We start from the raw sequence: 17,810 nt of genomic DNA, 5'->3' as shown, positions 1-17,810 counted from the left end.
TCCCACATCTGTGGCTGCAGAAAATGTCGCCAGACTTCTTATAAATGTAGTAACTGATCCAGTTGCGTGTACAGACTGATCATTGTGTGTTTGTCCAGCTAGACACAGGTTGGGGGAGGAGAGAGCTTTCAATATTCCGGCACTTACCCCGCACTTACAACAAACTTTCTGACATGTCTCACTTTCCAAAGCAACACTCACCGCTCCAGTGTCTCAGCTAAAAGCATCCCAATATCTTCTATACAGAAATACTGGTTCCTGTATTTTCATCATCATAGGCAGTCCCTCGGTATCGAGGAAGACTTGCTTCCACTCCTGAAGTGAGTCCTCAGGTGGCTGAACAGTCCAATTCGAGAGCCACAGTCCCTGTCACAGGTGGGACAGACAGTGGTTGAGGGAAGGGGAGGGTGGGACTGGTTTGCCGCACGCTCCTTCCGCTGCCTGCGCTTGGTTTCTGCATGCTCTCGACGACGAGACTCGAGGTGCTCAGCGCCCTCCCGGATGCACTTCCTCCACTTAGGGCGGTCTTTGGCCAGGAACTCCCAGGTGTCAGTGGGGATGTTGCACTTTATCAGGGAGGCTTTGAGGGTGTCCTTGTAACGTTTCCTCTGCCCACCTTTGGCTTGTTTGCCGTGAAGAAGCTCCGAGTAGAGCGCTTGCTTTGGGAGTCTCGTGTCTATGTGGCCTGCCCAGCGGAGCTGATCAAGTGTGGTCAGTGCTTCGATGCTGGGGATGTTGGCCTGGTCGAGGACACTGATGTTGGTGCGTCTGTCCTCCCAGGGGATTTGCAGGATCTTGCGGAGACATCGTTGGTGGTATTTCTCCAGTGACTTGAGGTGTCGACTGTACATGGTCCACGTCTCTGAGCCATACAGGAGGGTGGGTATCACTACAGCCCTGTAGACCACGAGCTTGGTGGTAGATTTGAGGCCTGGTCTTCAAACACTCTCTTCCTCAGGCGGCCGAAGGCTGCACTGGCGCACTGGAGGCGGCATTGAATCTCATCGTCGAATCCTGCTCTTGTTGATAGGAGATTCCCGAGATATGGGAAGTGGTCCACGGTGTCCAGGGCCGTGCCGGGGATCCTGATGACTGGGGGGCAGTGCTGTGCGGTGAGGACAGGCTGGTGGAGGAGCTTTGTCTTATGGATATTTAGCGTAAGGCCCATGCTTTCGTATGCCTCAGTAAATACATCGACTATATCCTGGAGTTCAGCCTCGGAATGTGCACAGACACAGGCGTTGTCTGCGTACTGTAACTCGACGACAGAGGTTGGGGTGATCTTGGACCTGGCCTGGAGACGGCGAAGGTTGAACAGCTTCCCACTGGTTCTGTAGTTTAGTTCCACTCCAGCGGGGAACTTGTTGACTGTGAGGTGGAGCATGGCAGCGAGGAAGATTGAGAAGAGGGTTGGAGCGATGATGCAGCCCTGTTGGACCTCGGTCCAGATGTGGATTGGGTCTGTGATGGATCCGTTGGTAAGGATCACGGCCTGCATGTCGTCGTGGAGCAGGCGGAGGATGGTGATGAACTTTTGGGGGCATCCAAAACAGAGGAGGATGCTCCATAAACCCTCGCGGTCGACAGTGTCAAAGGCCTTTGTAAGATCGAAGAAGGCCATGTATAAGGGCTGGTGCTGCTCCCTGCATTTTTCCTGCAGCTGTCATGCTGCAAAGATCATGTCCGTTGTGCCCCGTAGGCGACGAAATCCGCAGTGTGATTCCGGGAGGAGCTCCTCGGCCACAGGGAGAAGGTGGTTGAGGAGGATTCTAGCGATGACTTTCCCAGTGGCTGATAGCAGGGAGACTCCCCTGTAGTTGCCGCAGTCGGACTTGTCCCCTTTTTTAAAGATGATCACGATCACTGCGTTTCTGAAATCCCCGGCATGCTCTCCTCCCTCCAGATGAGAGAAATGAAGTCATGTATCCACGCCAACAGCGCCTCTCCGCCAGACTTCAATGCCTCAGCAGGGATTCCATCCGCTCCCGTAGCCTTGTTGTTTTTAAGCTGGTTTATGGCTTTTTCTACCTTGTGCAGTGTTGGGGTCTCACTGAGGTGGTGGTGGGTATAAGTGCAAGATATCAAATCTGATTTTAATCACTCATTGCACTTACAAATCAAATTATCTAAATATATAACATATGTAAATAAATGTGATTTTACTCTGGCGGAGCCTACAAGGTCCGTAATAAAGTGGATGAATTAACTGTGCAAATAGATGTTAACAAATATGATGTGATTGGGATTACAGAGACGTGGCTCCAGGATGATCAGGGCTGGGAACTCAACATCCAGGGGTATTCAACATTCAGGAAGGATAGAATAAAAGGAAAAGGAGGTGGGGTAGCATTGCTGGTTAAAGAGGAGATTAATGCAATAGTTAGGAAGGACATTAGCTTGGATGATGTGGAATCTATATGGGTAGAGCTGCAGAACACTAAAGGGCAAAAAACGTTAGTGGGAGTTGTGTACAGACTTCCAAACAGTAGTAGTGATGTTGGGGAGGGCATCAAACAGGAAATTAGGGGTGCATGCAATAAAGATGCAGCAGTTATAATGGGTGATTTTAATATGCACATAGATTGGGCTAACCAAACTGGAAGCAATACGGTGGAGGAGGATTTCCTGGAGTGCATAAGGGATGGTTTTCTAGACCGATATGTCGAGGAACCAACTAGGGGGGAGGCCATCTTAGACTGGGTGTTGTGTAATGAGAGAGATTAATTAGCAATCTCGTTGTGCGAGGCCCCTTGGGGAAGAGTGACCATAATATGGTGGAATTCTGCATTAGGATGGAGAATGAAACAGTTAATTCAGAGACCATGGTCCAGAACTTAAAGAAGGCTAACTTTGAAGGTATGAGGCGTGAATTAGCTAGGATTGGCGAATGATGCTTAAGGGGTTGACTGTGGATGGGCAATGGCAGACATTTAAAGACCGCATGGATGAATTACAACAATTGTACATTCCTGTCTGGCGTAAAAATAAAAAAGGGAAGGTGGCTCAACCGTGGCTATCAAGGGAAATCAGGGATAGTATTAAAGCCAAGGAAGTGGCATACAAATTGGCCAGAAATAGCAGAGAACCCGGGGACTGGGAGAAATTTAGAACTCAGCAGAGGAGGACAAAGGGTTTGATTAGGGCAGGGAAAATGGAGTACGAGAAGAAGCTTGCAGGGAACATTAAGACGGATTGCAAAAGTTTCGATAGATATGTAAAGAGAAGAAAGTTAGTAAAGACAAACGTAGGTCCCCTGCAGTCAGAATCAGGGGAAGTCATAACGGGAAACAAAGAAATGGCGGACCAATTGAACAAGTACTTTGGTTCGGTATTCACTAAGGAGGACGCAAACAACCTTCCGGATATAAAAGGGGTCAGAGGGTCCAGTAAGGAGGAGGAACTGAGGGAAATGCTTATTAATCGGGAAATTGTGTTGGGGAAATTGATGTGATTAAAGGCCGATAAATCCCCAGGGCCTGATGGACTGCATCCCAGAGTACTTAAGGAGGTGGCCTTGGAAATAGCGGATGCATTGACAGTCATTTTCCAACATTCCATAGACTCTGGATCAGTTCCTATGGAGTGGAGGGTAGCCAATGTAACCCCACTTTTTAAAAAAGGAGGGAGAGAGATAACAGGGAATTATAGACCGGTCAGCCTGACATCGGTAGTGGGTAAAATGATGGAATCAATTATTAAGGATGTTATAGCAGCACATTTGGAAAGAGGTAACATGATAGGTCCAAGTCAGCATGGATTTGTGAAAAGGAAATCATGCTTGACAAATCTTGTGGAATTTTTTGAGGATGTTTCCAGTAGAGTGGACAAGGGAGAACCAGTTGATGTGGTATATTTGGACTTTCAGAAGGCTTTCGACAAGGTCCCACACAAGAGATTAATGTGCAAAGTTAAAGCACATGGGATTGGGGGTAGTGTGCTGACATGGATTGAGAACTGGTTGTCAGACAGGAAGCAAAGAGTAGGAGTAAATGGGGACTTTTCAGAATGGCAGGGAGTGACTAGTGGGGTACCGCAAGTTTCTGTGCTGGGGCCCCAGCTGTTTACACTGTACATTAATGATTTAGACGAGGGGATTAAATGTAGTATCTCCAAATTTGCGGATGACACTAAGTTGGGTGGCAGTGTGAGCTGCGAGGAGGATGCTATGAGGCTGCAGAGCGACTTGGATAGGTTAGGTGAGTGGGCAAATGCATGGCAGATGAAGTATAATGTGGATAAATGTGAGGTTATCCACTTTGGTGGCAAAAACAGAGAGACAGACTATTATCTGAATGGTGACAGATTAGGAAAAGGGGAGGTGCAACAAGACCTGGGTGTCATGATACATCAGTCATTGAAGGTTGGCATGCAGGTACAGCAGGCAGTTAAGAAAGCAAATGGCATGTTGGCCTTCATAGCGAGGAGATTTGAGTACAGGGGCAGGGAGATGTTGCTACAGTTGTACAGGGTCTTGGTGAGGCCACACCTGGAGTATTGTGTACAGTTTTGGTCTCCTAACCTGAGGAAGGACATTCTTGCTATTGAGGGAGTGCAGCGAAGGTTCACCAGACTGATTCCCGGGATGGCAGGGCTAACATATCAAGAAAGACTGGATCAACTGGGCTTGTATTCACTGGAGTTCAGAAGAATGAGAGGGGACCTCATAGAAACCTTAAATTCTGATGGGATTAGACAGGTTAGATGCAGGAAGAATGTTCCCAATGTTGGGGAAGTCCAGAACCAGGGGTCACAGTTTAAGGATAAGGGGTAAGCCATTTAGGACCGAGATGAGGAGAAACTTCTTCACCCAGAGAGTGGTGAACCTGTGGAATTCTCTACCACGAAAAGTTGTTGAGGCCAATTCACTAAATATATTCAAAAAGGAGTTAGATGAGGTCCTTACTACTAGGGGGATCAAGGGGTATGGTGAGAAAGCAGGAATGGGGTACTGAAGTTGCATGTTCAGCCATGAACTCATTGAATGGTGGTGCAGGCTAGAAGGGCCGAATGGCCTACTCCTGCACCTATTTTCTATGTTTCTATGTTTCTATGTTTCCAGCGCGTGCGGCACTGGTTGCCCTCACACACCTTGTTGGTTGCCGACGAGACCATTTCGGCTATGTCGGGCCGTATCTTCTGGTCGGCTTTTGGAGTGGGCTTCTCGTGCCCACCCTGGGTCAATTGACCCCAGCGTGACTTGACCTCCTACAAGAGGGCGGCATTTGCCTCATCGGAGAATCTCCGAGCTCGTTTTCGTCCTCCCAATTGTTCCTCCCCCAGCTCACTGCTCTCGCCAGTGTCAGTCTCCACAGTGTGCTGTGTTGCCTCCTCCATCCTTTCCATTGGAACAACCAAACTTCCGCAAATATCTTGGTGGGAACAATTTAATTTTTGCTCAGAATTCTTTCTGCTTGTCGAAAACCTCCCTCCTACCTCCCAAAACAGCCAAACAAGCACACACCACACCCACACACACTTTCAGTCCCTCTCTACTCCCTCTCTCTCTGTCTCCTCTTCTGCACATGTAATGCTGACCCCTGACCTCCGGAAACACAGGAAACGAGTATTGCCGTGCCGTTGCTATGGACGGCGACACTTTGCGGCAGACGGTCAAGAAAACTTACCGCTAACGTCGATTTCAGATCGCTCGCGGTACTGCCCATTTTAAAAAATGGAAAGTTAGGATATTGAAAATGGGTAATAATCCGGCGATCTCAAAACCCATTTTTACCGCTACTGCTGGAAATAACACCCATTTTGGGGCGATCTGCACAAGAGTGGAAAGTCTACCCCATTGTCTCCTGTATGTTATGCACAAACTCTTTCCTGTTATCGTACACACACACACACCCTCTCCTGTATCTTGTACACACACACTTCGCAGCATTGGCAGTGGCCAACCTGAGGGGAAACAGCAGCGGAACAGGAGTGGAGCCAGAGCGGGAGCTGGAGTAGGAGTAGAACAGGAGCGGAACAGGAACGGAACTGGAGCAAAACAGGAGGGGAACAGGAACGGAACTGGAGCAAAACAAGAGAGGAACAGGAGGGGAACAGGAGGGGAACAGGAGCGTAGCAGGAGGGGAACAGGAGCGGAGCAGGAGGGGAACAGGAGGGGAACAGGAGGGGAACAGGAGCAGAGCAGGAGGGGAACAGGAGGGGAACAGGAGGGGAACAGGAGCGGAGCAGGATCAGGAGCAGGAGCAGATCTGGAATGGTGCAGGGGCAGAACAGGAGCAGAAAGGCAGCGGAAACGGAGCAGGAGTGGAGCAGGAGCAGGAGGGGAACACGTGCAGAGCAGATGGGTAACAGGAGCAGATCCGGAGCGGTGCAGGGGCGAAACAGGAGTGGAGCAGATCCGGAGCAGAGCAGGAGCAGGAGCGGGAACGGAGCAGGAGCGGAGCGAGAGTGGAAGCAGGAGCAGGAGCGGGAGCAGGAGCAGGAGCGGGAGCAGGAGCAGGAGCAGGAGCAGGAGCAGGAGCGGAGCGGGAGCAGGAGCAGGAGCACGAGTGGAGCAGAGCAGGAGCGGGAGCAGGAGCAGGAGCAGGAGCAGGAGCGGGAGCGGGAGCGGGAGCAGGAGCGGAGCAGAGCAGGAGCAGGAGCAGGAGCAGGAGCGGAGCAGAGCGGGAGCGGAGCAGGAGCAGGAGCGGAGCAGAGCAGGACCAGGAGCAGGAGCGGAGTAGAGCAGGAGCGGAGCAGGAGTGGAGCAGAGCAGGAGCGGAGCGGAGCAGGAACGGAGCGGAGCAGGAGCGGGAGCGGGAGCAGGAGCAGAGCTGGAGCAGGAGCGGAGCAGGAGCGGGAGTGGGAGCGGGAGCAGGAGCTGAGCAGGAGCAGGAGCGGAGCAGGAGCAGGAGCGGAGCAGAGCAGGAGCGGGAGCGGGAGCGGGAGCAGGAGCGGAGCAGGAGCAGAGCAGGAGCGGGAGCGGGAGCGGGAGCAGGAGCGGAGCAGGAGCGGGAGCGGGAGCGGGAGCAGGAGCAGGAGCAGGAGCAGGAGCGGAGCGGGAGCGGGAGCAGGAGCAGGAGCAGGAGCGGAGCAGGAGCAGGAGCGGAGCAGAGCAGGAGCGGGAGCGGGAGCAGGAGCAGGAGCAAGAGCAGGAGCGGAGCGGGAGCGGGAGCAGGAGCAGGAGCGGAGCAGGAGCAGGAGCGGAGCAGAGCAGGAGCGGAGCGGAGCAGGAGCAGGAGCGGAGCAGGAGCAGGAGCGGAGCAGGAGCGGGAGCAGGAGCAGGAGCAGGAGCAGGAGCTGAGCAGGAGCGGAGCGGAGCAGGAGCAGGTGCAGGAGCGGAGCAGGAGCAGGAGCAGGAGCGGGAGCAGGAGCAGGAGCAGGAGCAGGAGCAGGAGCTGAGCAGGAGCGGAGCGGAGCAGGAGCAGGAGCGGAGCAGGAGCGGGAGCAGGAGCAGGAGCAGGAGCCGGAGGGGGAGCAGGAGCAGGAGCAGGAGCAGGAGCTGAGCGGAGCAGGGGCGGGAGCAGGAGCGGAGCAGGAGCAGGAGCGGAGCAGAGCAGGAGCGGGAGCAGGAGCAGGAGCGGAGCAGAGCAGGACGGGGCGGAGCAGCAGCGGAGTGGAGCAGGAGCAAGAGCAGGAGTGGAGCGGAGCAGGAGCAGGAGCGCAGCAGGAGCAGGAGCAGGAGCGGTGCAGGAGCAGGAGCGGAGCAGGAGTGGAGCGGGAGCAGGAGCAGAGCTGGAGCAGGAGCGGAGCAGAGCAGGAGCGGGAGTGGGAGCGGGAGCAGGAGCTGAGCAGGAGCAGGAGCGGGAGCAGGAGCAGGAGCAGGAGCGGAGCAGGAGCAGGAGCGGAGCAGGAGTGGAGCGGGAGCAGGAGCAGAGCTGGAGCAGGAGCGGAGCAGAGCAGGAGCGGGAGTGGGAGCGGGAGCAGGAGCTGAGCAGGAGCAGGAGCAGGAGCAGAGCAGGAGCAGGAGTGGAGCGGGAGCAGGAGCGGAGCGGAGCAGGAGCAGGAGCAGAGCAGGAGCAGGAGCAGGAGCAGGAGCGGAGCAGAGCAGGAGCAGGAGCGGAGCAGAGCAGGAGCAGGAGCAGGAGCAGGAGAAGGAGCAGGAGCAGAGCAGGAGCAGGAGCAGGAGCAGGAGCGGAGCAGAGCAGGAGCAGGAGCGGGAGCAGGAGCAGGAGCAAGAGCAGGAGCGGAGCGGGAGCGGGAGCAGGAGCAGGAGCGGAGCAGAGCAGGAGCAGGAGCGGAGCAGGAGCAGGAGCGGAGCAGAGCAGGAGCGGAGCGGAGCAGGAGCAGGAGCGGAGCAGGAGCAGGAGCAGGAGCGGAGCAGGAGCGGGAGCAGGAGCGGGAGCAGGAGCAGGAGCAGGAGCAGGAGCTGAGCAGGAGCGGAGCGGAGTGGAGCAGGAGCAGGAGCAAGAGCAGGAGTGGAGCGGAGCAGGAGCAGGAGCGGAGCAGGAGCGGGAGCAGGAGCAGGAGCAGGAGCCGGAGGGGGAGCAGGAGCAGGAGCAGGAGCAGGAGCTGAGCAGAGCAGGAGCGGGAGCAGGAGCAGGAGCGGAGCAGAGCAGGAGCGGGAGCAGGAGCAGGAGCAGGAGCTGAGCAGGAGCGGAAGCAGGAGCAGAGCAGGAGCGGAGCAGGAGCGGAAGCAGGAGCAGAGCAGGAGCGGAGCAGGAGCGGAAGCAGGAGCAGAGCAGGACGGGGCGGAGCAGCAGCGGAGTGGAGCAGGAGCAAGAGCAGGAGTGGAGCGGAGCAGGAGCAGGAGCGCAGCAGGAGCAGGAGCAGGAGCGGTGCAGGAGCAGGAGCGGAGCAGGAGTGGAGCGGGAGCAGGAGCGGAGCGGAGCAGGAGCGGAGCAGAGCAGGAGCAGGAGCGGGAGCAGGAGCAGGAGCAGGAGCGGAGCAGGAGCAGGAGCGGAGCAGGAGTGGAGCGGGAGCAGGAGCGGAGCGGAGCAGGAGCGGGAGCAGGAGCAGGAGCAGGAGCGGAGCGGAGCAGGAGCAGGAGCAGGAGCAGAGCAGAGCAGAGCAGGAGCGGGAGCAGGAGCAGGAGCGGAAGCAGGAGCAGAGCAGGAGCGGAGCGGAGCAGGAGCGGAGTGGAGCAGGAGCAAGAGCAGGAGTGGAGCGGAGCAGGAGCAGGAGCGCAGCAGGAGCAGGAGCAGGAGCGGAGCAAGAGTGGAGCGGGAGCAGGAGCAGGAGCGGGAGCAGGAGCGGAGCGGAGCAGGAGCGGAGCAGGAGTGGAGCGGGAGCAGAAGCAGAGCAGGAATGGAGCAGGAGCCGAGCAGGAACGGAGCAAGTGCAGGAGCAGAGCGGAGCAGGAGCAGGAGCAGGAGCGGAGCGGAGCAGGAGCGGGAGCAGGAGCGGAGCGGAGCAGCAGCGGGAGCAGGGGCGGAGCCAGAGCATGAGTGGAACGGGAGCAGAGCGGGAGCAGAGCTGGAGCGGGAGCCAGCCATCGCAGGGAGCAGCGAGAGTCAGCTCAAGAGAGCGACAAACCGAACGTCACAGCATCTCAGGTAGCGGATTGGTTGGCGACTCTTGGTGTGAGGTTGAGCCCAGAGGCGGGGTCAGGATCCGGAACAGGTCAGAGGTTGGAGGACAGTGGGAAATCGGAGGACAGCGGGAGGTCGGAGGAGAGTGGGAGGTCGGAGATCAGAGGAGAGTGGGAGGTCGGAGGTCGGAGGAGAGTGGGAGGTCGGAGGATAGCGGGATATCGGAGGTCAGAGGGCAGCGAAACGGTCGGAGGACAGCGAGAGGTTGGAGGACAGCTGGAGGTCAGAGGACAACTGGAGGTCAGAGGACAGCGAGAGGTCGGAGGACAGCGAGAGGTTGGAGGACAGCTAAGGTCAGAGGACAGCAGTGGGGTTGTGGCCCAGGAGCAGCACAGCACCGGACAACAGCGAGTTCATGAGACCGCCATTGCATCCTACAAAACCCAGGGAGAGAGGACGGAGGACTGTAGAAGTATGCGTGTGTGTATGACCTAGGCCTGGTCTCCAGTCGCTTGGACCCCCTTGCCACTCGACCAAGACTTTGCTCAGCTAAGCCCATGTGGTGGCTGGTGTGCAACGGCCACCCCACGTTAAAAAAACTCACAGCCCAGGCATCTTCCACCCTTTAAAATGAAGTTCAGGACCTGGAACATCAGGACCCTCATGGACAACCCCAACAGCGACGGGCCGGAACGCCACACCGCCATCGTTGCCCGGGAACTCAGATGCTTCAACATTGACATCGCCGCCCTAAGCGAGACTCAGCGGGCAGGGGAAGGCCAACTCAAGGAACAAGGTGGAGGTTACACTTTCTTCTGGAAAGGCAAACCAGAAGCAGAACGCTGCCTCCATGGGGTGGGCTTCACCATAAAAAATGAGATAGTGGGCCGTCTCAGAGATTCCCCCTGCGGGATAAACAAATGCCTCATGACCCTTCGGCTCACCCTAGCCTGGACCCACTGCACTATGGTCTTCAGTGCATACGCCCGTGTAATGTCTATAGCTCCACACTGTGGACGCCTGTGTTACTGCAGTTAGTGCTGTTTAATAAAGAGCAGGTCACCTGACCAGCAGGTCAGAGGTTGCCGGAACCTGCAGCCATCTTATAAGTTGTGTGTTGTGTGCTTTCCTGAAGATATCACGTTTGGCGATGGGAATGGGATGTAATCGGATAATACAAAGCTGAAATTTTTGTTGGTGAAGAATTCAGCCAGCCGACAGAGAGACTTTGAGAGCTTCTGTGTTTTTGGAAATAGCTACAAATCCGAGGTAAATTACGAGCACACTTGGTTAAACTGCCAGAGTCAAAATGGCTGCCCCCATGAGAGTCATAGGACATGTGGGGACATTTCAATGGCACCGTGAAAGTTTCATAGCGTATGTGGATTGGCTAGAAATGTTTTTCACTGCAAATAATATCATCAAAATTCCCGGTAATGAAGACAATAACCGGGCGGTATTGGAAAGAAAAAGAGCTATATTCTTAACTGAGGCCAGGCCCGAGTTGTATGAAACGCTGGTAAATTTGCTTGTGCCTTACAAGCCAAAGGATACAATGCTGAAACAGATTCTAACTAAGTTAGAACAACAATACAATCCCGTTCCGTTAGAAATTGATGAAAGTTATCGTTTCAGAATACAAAATCAGAAGGCTAAAGAAAATATCAGTGAGTACATTGTAGCATTAAAAAAGCTATCTATTTGTAATGACTCAAGAGTCTGGTTACTGCAAACACACTCAGGTGCAACCTGATCCATCTTTATTCCAGCCCAAGAGTGCCAATGTGACAAAGACACACAGCTTATATGCAGGTGACCAAGCAAACATGCCACATGCATACAGCCCGATGACCTCCGACCACAGCGCCCTCTGGTGTCTGGTGAACTGCAAGCATTAATACATAACAACGTCCCCCTTTTAAAATCTTAACAACAGTCTTTTTACAAATTAAGACGGTCTGGGGCTTTCCTCCGACGAGTTGATCGTCTCAGTTCAACTTTGTCTCTGGGCGAGGGTTCTGAGTCCGTTGAGACTGAGGGCTGAGTGGCCGATCTGATGGGAGTGGTCATGGCCACATCAGAGACTGAAGGTTCAGAGTCAGTAATGTCAGCAGAGTCCTCTGATGGGTCAACAATGGTTGGTTGGTCACTGACTGCATCTTCCTCACTCTGTTCCAGTTCATCCGTGTGCCACAGTTTAACCTGGTCAAGGTGTTTCCTGCATGTTTGCCCATTCTTGAGCACGACAATAAACACTCTGTTACCCTCCTTGGCTGTTACAGTGCCGGCGATCCACTTTGGACCTTGACCATAGTTCAGTACATAAATTGGATTGTTGACCGCAATGTCACATGACACGGCAACACGATCATGACAACATTGCTGACTTTGATGTCATGTAGACCGCAGTCAGATCCAGTTTCGTGAAGGACTATCCACCAGCTAGCATGGTGAACAGGTCATCAGCTCTTGGTAACGGATACTGATCCTGTTTCAAAAATCGGTTAATCGTGGCCAAGGTTAGTGGGAAATTAGAAGATTGGGAAAATTTTAAACAACAGCAAAGAATGACTAAGAAAGCAATAAAGAAAGGAAACATAGATTACGAAGATAAACTTGCACAAAACATAAAAACAGATAGTAAAAGCTTTTACAGATGTATAAAACGGAAAAGAGTGACTAAAGTAAATGTTGGTCCCTTAGAAGATGAGAAGGGGGATTTAATAATGGGAAATGTGGAAATGGCTGAGACCTTAAACAATTATTTTGCTTCGGTCTTCACAGTGGAAGACACAAAAACCATGCCAAAAATTGCTGGTCACAGGAATGTGGGAAGGGAGGACCTTGAGACAATCACTATCACTAGGGGGGTAGTGCTGGACAGGCTAATGGGACTCAAGGTAGACAAGTCCCCTGGTCCTGATGAAATGCATCCCAGGGTATTAAAAGAGATGGCGGAAGTTATAGCAGATGCATTCGTTATAATCTACCAAAATTCTCTGGACTCTGGGGAGGTACCAGCGGATTGGAAAGCAGCTAATGTAACGCCTCTGTTTAAAAAAAGGGGGCAGACAAAAGGCAGGTAACTATAGGCCGGTTAGTTTAACATCTGTAGTGGGGAAAATGCTTGAAGCTATCATTAAGGAAGAAATAGCGGGACATCTAGATAGGAATAGTGCAATCAAGCAGACGCAGCATGGATTCATGAAGGGGAAATCATGTTTAACTAATTTACTGGAATTCTTTGAGGATATAATGAGCATGGTGGATAGAGGTGTACCGATGGATGTGGTGTATTTAGATTTCCAAAAGTCCACACGAAAGGTTACTGCAGAAGATAAAGGTTCGCGGAGTCAGAGGAAATGTATTAGCATGGATAGAGAATTTGCTGGCGAACAGAAAGCAGAGAGTCGGGATAAATGGGTCCTTTTCGGGTTGGAAATCGGTGGTTAGTGGTGTGCCACAGGGATAGGTGCTGGGACCACTACTGTTTACAATATACATAGATGACCTGGAAGAGGGGACAGAGTGTAGTGCAACAAAATTTGCAGATGACACAAAGATTAGTGGGAAATCGGGTTGTGTAGAGGACACAGAGAGGCTGCAAAGAGATTTAGATAGGTTAAGCGAATGGGCTAAGGTTTGGCAGATGGAATACAATGTCGGAAAGTGTGAGGTCATCCACCTTGGGAGAAAAAACAGTAAAAGGGAATATTATTTGAATGGGAGAAATTACAACATGCTGTGGTGCAGAGGGACCTGGGGGTCCTTGTGCATGAATCCCAAAAAGTTAGTTTGCAGGTGCAGCAGGTAATCAGGAAGGCGAATGGAATGTTGGCCTTCATTGCGAGAGGGATGGAGTACAAAAGCAGGGAGGTCCTGCTGCAACTGTATAGGGTATTGGTGAGGCCGCACCTGGAGTACTGCGTGCAGTTTTGGTCACCTTACTTAAGGAAGGATATACTGGCTTTGGAGGGGGTACAGAGACGATTCACTAGGCTGATTCCGGAGATGAGGGGGTTACCTTATGATGACAGATTGAGTAGACTGGGTCTTTACTCGTTGAAGTTCAGAAGGATGAGCGGTGATCATATAGAAACATTTAAAATAATGAAAGGGATAGACAAGATATAGGCAGAGAGGTTGTTTCCACTGGTCGGGGAGACTAGAACTAGAGGGCACAGCCTCCAAATACGGGGGAGCCAATTTAAAACCGAGTTGAGAAGGAATTTCTTCCCCAGAGGGTTGTGAATCTGTAGAATTCTCTGCCCAAGGAAGCAGTTGAGGCTAGCTCATTGAATGTATTCAAGTCACAGATAGATAGATTTTTAACCAATAAGGGAATTCAGGGTTACGGGGAGAGGGCGGGTAAGTGGAGCTGAGTCCACGGCCAGATCAGCCATGATCTTGTTGAATGGTGAAGCAGGCTCGAGGGGCTAGATGGCCTACTCCTATTCCTAATTCTTATGTTCTTATGTTCTTATGTAACCTTATAGTCTCCACAAATCCTGACAGTGCCATCACTCTTCAACACAGGAACAATGGGACTAGCCCACTCGTTAAACTCGACCGGTGATATGACCCCTTCACATTGGAGTCTGTCAAGCTCACTTTCATCCTTCTCCCTCATCATGTACGGAACAGACCGAGCTTTGTGATAGACAGGCCTTGCATTGGAGTCCAGGTGAATCTGCACCTTGGCTCCCATAAAATTACCAATGCCCGGTTCAAGCAAAGAAGGAAACTTTTTCAATATTTGAGCACACTAAGTATCATCCATCGAGGGCAACATCTTGACATCATTCCAGTTCAGCTTGATTTTCTCGAGCCAATTCCTGCTGATCAGCGTTGGACCATTACCTGGGACGACCCAGAATGGTAGCATGTGAACCACACCGTCAGATGACACCTCGATTGCTGCACTGTCGAGCACCGGTATGAGTTCCTGAGTGTAAGTACGCAACCTGGCATTGACTGGCCTCAGCTTCGGTTTCACAGCCTTAGTGTCCCACAGCTTGTCGAATGTCCTTTGGCTCATTATCGACTGGCTCACACCCGTGTCCAGCTCCATTGATACAGGCACGCCATTCAGCTTCACATTAAAGACAATCGGCTGGCTCTTGCTCAGGAACGAATACAATCCGTTCACTTCCTCCTCGGGTTGCGTATCCAGGCCATCACTGAACTGGTCCACATCAACCACGTGGTGAGCCGCACCACGCTGGCTCCGTTGTGGACACATCCTGTGAAGATGCCCCACTTTTGAACATCCATTGCATGAGTATCGTCAATGATTGCCTCCACAATGCCAACAGCATGAAATCTGGATCGAACCAGCTGGCAGGCTCTGGGCAGCGGCAGGTTTTGCGTAAGCAGCTCTGCCCGAAGACGACGCCATCTTGTTTACAGTACTTGCCGTGGAACTCCGACTTGTCGATGATATCTGCCTCAAATTATCATCCGTCCATTAGGATGGAGAATGAAACAGTTAATTCAGAGACCATGGTCCAGAACTTAAAGAAGGGTAACTTTGAAGGTATGAGGCGTGAATTGGCTAGGATAGATTGGCGAATGATACTTAAGGGGTTGACTGTGGATGGGCAATGGCAGACATTTAGAGACCGCATGGATGAACTACAACAATTGTACATTCCTGTCTGGCATAAAAATAAAAAAGGGAAGGTGGCTCAACCGTGGCTATCAAGGGAAATAAGGGATAGTATTAAAGCCAAGGAAGTGGCATACAAATTGGCCAGAAATAGCAGCGAACCCGGGGACTGGGAGAAATTTAAAACTCAGCAGAGGAAGACAAAGGGTTTGATTAGGGCACGGAAAATAGAGTACGAGAGGAAGCTTGCAGGGAATGTTAAGTCGGACTGCAAAAGCTTCTATAGATATGTAAAGAGAAAAAGGTTAGGAAAGACAAACATAGGTCCCCTGCAGTCAGCATCAGGGGAAGTCATAACGGGGAACAAAGAAATGGCGGACCAATTGAACAAGTACTTTGGTTCGGTATTCAGTAAGGAGCACACAAACATAAAGGATATAAAGGGGGTCAGAGGTTCTAGTAAGAAGGAGGAACTGAGGGAAACCCTTATTAGTCGGGAAATTGTGTTGGGGAAATTGATGGGATTGAAGGCCGATAAATCCCCAGGGCCTGATGGACTGCATCCCAGAGTACTTAAGGAGGTGGCCTTGGAAATAGCGGATGCATTGACAGTCATTTTCCAACATTCCATAGACTCTGGATCAGTTCCTATGGAGTAGAGGGTAGCCAATGTAACCCCACTTTTAAAAAAGGAGGGAGAGAGAAAACAGGGAATTATAGACCGGTCAGCCTGACATCGGTAGTGGGTAAAATGATGGAATCAATTATTAAGGATGTCATAGCAGCCCATTTGGAAAGAGGTGACATGATAGGTCCAAGTCAGCATGGATTTGTGAAAGGGAAATCATGCTTGACAAATCTTGTGGAATTTTTTGAGGATGTTTCCAGTAGAGTGGACAAGGGAGAACCAGTTGATGTGGTGTATTTGGACTTTCAGAAGGTTTTCGACAAGGTCCCACACAAGAGATTAATGTGCAAAGTTAAAGCACATGGGATTGGGGGTAGTGTGCTGACATGGATTGAGAACTGGTTGTCAGACAGGAAGCAAAGAGTAGGAGTAAATGGGTACTTTTCAGAATGGCAGGCAGTGACTAATGGGGTACCACAAGGTTCTGTGCTGGGGCCCCAGCTGTTTACATTGTACATTAATGATTTAGACGAGGGGATTAAATGTAATATCTCCAAATTTGTGGATGACACTAAGTTGGGTGGCAGTGTGAGCTGTGAGGAGGATGCTATGAGGCTGCAGAGTGACTTGGATAGGTTAGGTGAGTGGGCAAATGCATGGCAGATGAAGTATAATGTGGATAAATGTGAGGTTATCCACTTTGGTGGTAAAAACAGAGAGACAGACTATTATCTGAATGGTGACAGATTAGGAAAATGGGAGGTGCAACGAGACCTGGGTGTCATGGTACATCAGTCATTGAAGGTTGGCATGCAGGTACAGCAGGCGGTTAAGAAAGCAAACGGCATGTTGGCCTTCATAGCAAGGGGATTTGAATACAGGGGCAGGGAGGTGTTGCTACAGTTGTACAGGGCATTGGTGAGGCCACACCTGGAGTATTGTGTACAGTTTTGGTCTCCTAACCTGAGGAAGGACATTCTTGCTATTGAGGGAGTGCAGCGAAGGTTCACCAGACTGATTCCCGGGATGGCGGGACTGACCTATCAAGAAAGACTGGATCAACTGGGCTTGTATTCACTGGAGTTCAGAAGAATGAGAGGGGACCTCATAGAAACATTTAAAATTCTGACGGGATTAGACAGGTTAGATGCAGGAAGAATGTTCCCGATGTTGGGGAAGTCCAGAACCAGGGGTCACAGTCTGAGGATAAGACGAAGCCTGCGGGGGATAAAAGGGGATACATTCATGGAGACCCCCCCCCCCCCAGTGTTTGGACTCACAGGAAAGGAAATTCAAAATGGACCTAAATTACAGAAGCTTGAGATCCCCTAAACATCTATGGGAAGGAGCATATTAATTTTAAGATTCTACAACATTTTGGCGACGAAAAAGAGTTACCAAATACAGTAGGTGGGGCCAACGTCTGAAGCAAATTTGTGTATTAAGGAGCCCAGGCTATTCACCCTCTAAGAGATAATCGAAATACCCAATCAAGCACAATGGAAATCATGGTCAGGAAACTGGACAATCCTAAAACAATGCAAAACCAGTGATAGCACATTCTCACACCCTAATCAAGTTACTGCTGACAAAGGAGACATTTGAAAATCAATGGGCAGAACAGTTTAAACAGAGCCCAAGAGATTTCTTGAGAGATAACAGAGCCTTTTTTGGGGATATATCTATCCCCCAGTTTTACAAGGAAAAACTAGCAGAACACAGACTGGAACTCGCACAGACCCGAACAGAACACAGACTGGAACTCACACAGATTCGAACAGAACACAGACTGGAACTCACACAGATTCGAACAGAACACAGACTGGAACTCGCACAGACTCGAACAGAACACAGACTGGAACTCGCACAGACTCAAACAGAACACAGACTGGAACACAGACACAGACACAAGCAGCCTGCTTCCTCTACAGTGAAGAAATGGAACAGTGAAGGAAACGACCAGAACTGATCAAGAACTGACCGAGCACGAGGCCCACGAAACGGAAGGTTGTCAGCAACCAAATTGACAACCGCTCTACAATCTACTTCTGAATAACCCAACGGGGGAGAAATTACCAAAAGGGACAAACTAAAACTATTCCTAACCAAAGAAAGTGGGTACTTACCCCATACATCCAAAACGCAACTTAGCGCATCAACGGACTCA

Source organism: Pristiophorus japonicus, unplaced genomic scaffold, assembly GCF_044704955.1.
Source record: "Pristiophorus japonicus isolate sPriJap1 unplaced genomic scaffold, sPriJap1.hap1 HAP1_SCAFFOLD_331, whole genome shotgun sequence".
In the NCBI taxonomy this organism is placed as follows: domain Eukaryota; kingdom Metazoa; phylum Chordata; class Chondrichthyes; family Pristiophoridae; genus Pristiophorus; species Pristiophorus japonicus.
This window is presented reverse-complemented; position numbering follows the sequence as displayed.